Here is a 6000-nt window from a genome sequence, read left to right as displayed (position 1 = left end):
AAAAAGTAACGATAGTGAAGATTAAGATAATTACATTATAGCCAATCTTACCCGTTTTCACAGAATGCAAGAATTAGGTCTCCCGTTTCCAGACTAATTAGAGACCTAGTCCCGATTCTATTTCTGAACGCCTCCTGTTCACGTCAAGTCAAACGAACTATTTTCAACGTTTTTGGAACGTTACAATCGTTCTATAATTGAACCAATATTCGAATTTAATTCGAACAAATTCGAAAAATTCAAACAAAACATTTGAAATAGAAAGCCACTTTCAACCACTTTCAGCCTCATATCTCCCGCACCCTTATAGCTATCGAGACGCAACCACCCCTATGCTCGAATGGAGACTTGGGGCTACCACCACATACAAACACCATTCACGTGCGATGTGTAGTTTTGGCAAAAAAGTGAAATATAGGGACATACATGTCCATTTATATATATATATATATGATATATACTTAATATATAATTATATATACAGTAATACAGTACCTAATTTATATATAATTAATATATAATTATATGTACAGTACCTAATTTATATATAATACTGTACAGACGATAGTAATCTCTCCGTAGCGTGGCACTATGGACGGCGGGAAAATAGTTCAGCTGCCCGATGACGTTTTACGTAATTATAGGAGTTTTTACCGGTGTTTACGGATACCATCGCAATTTTTTCGCAGTTTTATAGGAATCGTAACTATAGGGACTGTAATTATAGGGGGGTCTACTGTACATCTTAGGCAGCTATCTTAATTAATATGACTTAAGAACATTATTTTCACCTTCCCTTATGTTTAGTTCCAGTATTTTTATGTAAGACTGGAAAGGACAGCTCATCAGACCAAATCACCCTCTACCATTGACGTTGTCCAAAATATGTGGTCCATAGACTATGCAAACTGCTTTTGCTGAACTGGCATAGGCTTTCACTTAATCTTGTATGAATCATAACTCATATCATGTAACCTGTTATTGGCAGTTTGTCAAGATAAAGATCAGCTGTTTGTGTTACTCCACAGTTCTGCAGCTTCCACAGACATACCAGGTCAGTATTTCATGACAAGCTGATGCAAAATCTGATCTTTCCTGACAATAATAGTTGGTGATCTGCCATTACTGCACCTAGGTGTGATAGAACCAGTTTCTTCTCAAGGTCTGAGGAAAGTTCTGACAGTGGACTCATTCAAACACAATTTCCAGTCAATCTATCATATATCAAGTGCTGTTTCGTTTTGTTGTTTCTGAAGGATCTTATAGCATACTTGCAGTCCTAGCCTCTGAATATACGAGATTTTATAGTTTTCTTCATTTGTACAGTACCAAGCAATATAAAAAGCAGCAAATAATTTGCATGCTCAGTTGAACAACATCTGTTTAATGCTAAGAGTGCATAAATTTATTGTCTCTGATTTTTCAAAGGAGTAATGCTTTCAAGCATATATGGAGATGCCTATTACAGTGATTGAGTCAGTTTTTGTTATAAACCATAACTCAAGTAGAATACTTTATTTATTAAACAAGTTTTGTTTCAAATGCAAGTGAGTCTAGTTTTCTTGCTGTTTATAACAATCACAGAAAGGGTATGCATATATTTATTGCCATGGGGAAGATACATGTGGTGTATTAGAGCAATGATCATGGCAATGATGTAGCCAGATGGTTGAAAGGAAGATGTTGGAATAACTATGGAAACTAAATTAAACTTGCAGAAAACATAATTAGTAATAATTAGTGTTTTCTTTCGTAAATTAGAACAATTATTATTTAAACATCCAGAAAAAATTCATTTTATTTGCATATTACTGGTATGTTAATTTTACTTTCCCAACTCTGTTATATATAACAGAGGGAAAGTATGATAATCAATCAAAAACTGACTCCCCAAGATTTTTATGTTTTTAGATTCAGGGGACTTTGAAACATCAAGAAATGCAAATATTTGGAGTTTTTTCTGTATGTATGGATGTTTGTATGTGTGTGAGCATGATTTTGTTCATACTCATTGAAGCTTAATAACTTGTGTGTCTTTTGTTGAAAATTTCTAAAATTTAGCAGGGAGTTCATGTATTCATGTACAGTAGACCCCCTATAAAACGGGTTCAGATTCCTATATGATGGCGAAAAAATTGCAACCATATTTGTATAAACACGCTAAAAGACACTTGTATAATTCAGTAAAACGTCATTGCCGACTCATGTTGCGACAGGATTGATTGAATCTAGACCAATAGCAGATATTGCACAAATTGTTGAGTTTAAACAAGCAGCAGACCTACTAAAACCCATTTATTATTTAACGGCCATAAAAATTATATTTATATTAATGATGTCTCCAAAGTTCAACAAAGTTTTTGCAAAAAAATAATTTATCAGGAAGCATGCGAGCGCCATTCGATGCACTGCTCCATGACAAAAACAAGCTTAAGCAATGGCGTCGTCGAACGGTGCACACTCGGTAAGTAATCCTACAATTTTTTGTTTATAGCATAGTTTATATGGATTATTCCCAAAAAATTATACGTATTTTGGAAATGTTGAGTCGAATTAGTCTAGAATTGATTAATTTTATGGAAGAAAACCTTTCAAACAGCTATAGTCCGTAAACTGCATATATGCCAGGCTGTGATTGGCTCATGTATTTAAGGACTCATAGAACATCAATTTCATAAAGAACGGAACATATCTACCGTGTTATAGAGGGGTCAACTGTATTAGGGAGATTGATGCTATTAAATTTTGATGGTTAAAGATCAAGGGGTGGGGAAATAAAGGAGGTCATGTAATATCTTGAGTAGGTCAGACTTAATGACAATTTTATTCATTATTAGCATTTATATATATATATATATAACCCATCTCTACTTTCAAAATGAAGCTTTCTACCATTTTATAATAATTAAAAATATTTAAAAAATTTAAATAAAATAGAATACAGCATGGAAATTGTTGATTGTCTTCACTCTGCTGTGACAATTTACCTAGATCAGCTGTATGATTAAAAGATTCAAACTGTGCAGTTTCGTTGTAAGGGACTTATCTTAATGAGACCTTTTCCATGCTGAATTCAAAGCTTTCTAATCACATATACCATCTTTTAAATAGATTCACACTTTAGATGAAACTTTTAAGTGTTTTATAATAATAGAAATAACTAATGCAATTTTGTTTTTAATAAGCACAAGAAACAAAATCTCTTATTACAGAAACACCTGGATGCACATGAAACATAACAGTATAACAGGAACACATGTCTGTAAGCTAGTCCTGTCAATGAGTTGACTAAAGGAGCCTTGAGGGGTGTTTGAGTTGGTTTATGGAAGAGGTGAACTTAGCATAAAGGAGGGAAGGATGGATGGGAAAAGTATACGAAAAAATACATATTTTTTTAAGTGAAAGTTTTCAATGATACAAATGCATTAAAAATACAGTGGTACCTCAGGATTCCACTCGCGTAACATCGCGCCCCAGAGAAGGCAACGGGAAACCACTCTGGGTAGTAACTTTCCCTAGTATACACCTTGGCAAGTTACTAACTACTTACTAACCTACGACAGGTGTCGCCGACGTCAGGAATCTGATATGGCACCACGAAGAGACCTCAGGATACGAAATTAATCCATTCTGAAACTGAGATAATATCATGAAAATGTCGTAAGGTGAATCATTTTTCTCCATACAATTACATGTAAAACTAAATAAGTCATTCCAACACGAAAAACACACTCAAAGCTAAGTAGTACATAAAAAAATAACTATAGTAAGGAAAACACTGAAAAATGCATTTTGTAGTTGTAAATGTATAAATAACCATAATAGAATAATAATTGATTTAAAAAAATGTAGTTTTATTTGCCCTTTACCTTTGAGGATAGACGACGGTGGAGGTGTAAACTGGTGGCGGAAGAGAGGGAGAAGGGAAATGATACTAAAACTTAACTTACATAACATAATGTAACAATAACTTAAAAATGACTTAGAAAAGATAAAAAAATTAGTGTTGTTTTTATATATTTTCTTTTAAATTTTTATTCACTGCTTTTTGCTTTCTTTCCTTCACTTCTACCAGCACTTTCACTGGATACAGGTTTCTTAGTAAAATATCTATCCAAACTTGGCTTTGCCTACTTTTTAAAATGACTTAGGCAAATGTCATTACTCCGAACAGCAATATAGCCAGTGTGAACCTTTTCGGAATGTTTCTTTTCAATAAAATCAGTCACTTTTTGATAATACCTCAAGATTTCCTTTATCGAGCGAGATTCTTCCACAACAAAGCAAACACTCGGACTGAGACCGATGAACAGAAGTGAATAAAAAATGGTGCTGCGAACTAATATAATGTCATATGGTGAGTTTTTGTTCATATCATGGAGCAAAAACATGTTCAAATTTCATGTCGTATCCTGAAAATTTTGTATGCCGGGGCGTTTATATCTGTTTATATCTGGATGGATGTTTATACTGCTGAATCATGCCAGAGCATGATTCAGCAGTATCAACATCCATCCAGTAGTTGCATATCTAGATGTATTAAAGCTGCTCTAGTAGCCAACATGGCCAACAAAGTACTCTTCCTTAATAGTTATTAGGGAAGAGTATTTATTACATAACTTTAAATCCTCTGATAAAGGAATCCAGCAGCTGTTTGTTTGATATTTAAAATATGTTTCCATAATTCACTTCAGATAATGTGAAACTTGATTAAATGGGTCTCTGTTAATCTGGACTCTATTCTATTTGTATTTTACATTATTAACCTCCTTTTCATTCAATAATTATTTTTAATAGTAACTGAATTTTACAGCATATGTGCATGCATTAAATGTTACACACGAAGTATTTTTGCAAATATGTTATGTTCTTATCACCGTCTAAACATGCTCCAATCAATGCAAGGCTTAAATAGAAAATTTAAGGTTTGAACAGTTTAATTCTTTTGCAAAACAAACCCCCGAGAGTAAACTTTACCGTACGGTCTGCAAAAGAGGCAGATCTGATCTCTCGGAAGTAACAACCAAACCAAGAAAACAATTGTAAGGAAAATACTATGTACACGAGGATTAACACTGTTAAAGTTCANAGCCCCTGAAATAATAAATTCCTATTACAAATATACTGAATTATTTATATTGTTATATTGACCAAATAATAATTTATTGGCCAAATGAATAATAATAATTCATATTGTTAATTTAAATAAGAATTAAAGTTGTTAATTTGAATGTTTGAAATATGACACACGATAGGGGCGCCTCTAGTGTCTGTTATCAAACGGTTACGGGACAAACAGACGGATACCTGTTGAATGGGTTATATATATAGATGAGGTAGAGTTGGAAATGAACCAAACTTTTATCATGTGTTTTATTACTCAACAAATAGAAACTCTTACATTACACTACCTTCAAAATAAGCTTCTTTTGTCATTGAACATACTATTTATCAAAGCAATCTTGGAAGCCTTTTTTTCATGATACCTTTAGGGACTTTTATTGTTTGTGACTTTCACCTCTTCTGCAGATTGGAACCTGAAAACTTTAAACTTTTCTTTCATTTTGGACAGATAAAAAGTCTGTAAAAATAAGATCAGGAAAATAATGAGGTTGGGGAAACACTTATACACCCTTCTTTGTCAGCTGTTCACTGACTTGGAACTAGGAACATTGTTATGAAAAAATCAGTTTTGTCCCTTCCACAAATCAGATTTCTTTCATTGTACAGTGTCATGCAGATGGCTGAGAATTTCAATATGCCTTTTCTTATTTACAATCTGACCTTCAGGAAAGAATTCATGGTATATCATGGATATCAAATATTCTAAGCATTACCTTCTCTTCTGATTTTTCAGCCCAAAATTTTTTCTGCTGTGGCAATTGAAATCATTCAATTAATCAACAAAATTAATCAGATCTTTATATAATGAATAGAATGATCAGTGGTAGTTAAACATGGTGCTTACGCAACAGCCACAGATCAAATATCAGTCCTCCA

The 6000-nt window shown here is 33.3% G+C and overlaps 1 protein-coding gene across 1 annotated transcript in view; it reads left to right on the top strand.

Moving 5' to 3' along the window:
* LOC111626475 (interleukin enhancer-binding factor 2 homolog) overlaps positions 1-6000 on the top strand; it is a 47549-nt gene that overhangs the window by 10434 nt on the left and 31115 nt on the right. The gene's annotated exons all lie outside the window — the stretch shown is intronic.

This window comes from Centruroides sculpturatus, unplaced genomic scaffold (genome assembly GCF_000671375.1).
Source record: "Centruroides sculpturatus isolate CEXI.00-Female unplaced genomic scaffold, Cexi_2.0 scaffold391, whole genome shotgun sequence".
Taxonomy (NCBI): domain Eukaryota; kingdom Metazoa; phylum Arthropoda; class Arachnida; order Scorpiones; family Buthidae; genus Centruroides; species Centruroides sculpturatus.
The sequence above is the reverse complement of the archived record's forward strand: the minus strand, read 5'-3'. Positions and strand labels throughout refer to the sequence as shown.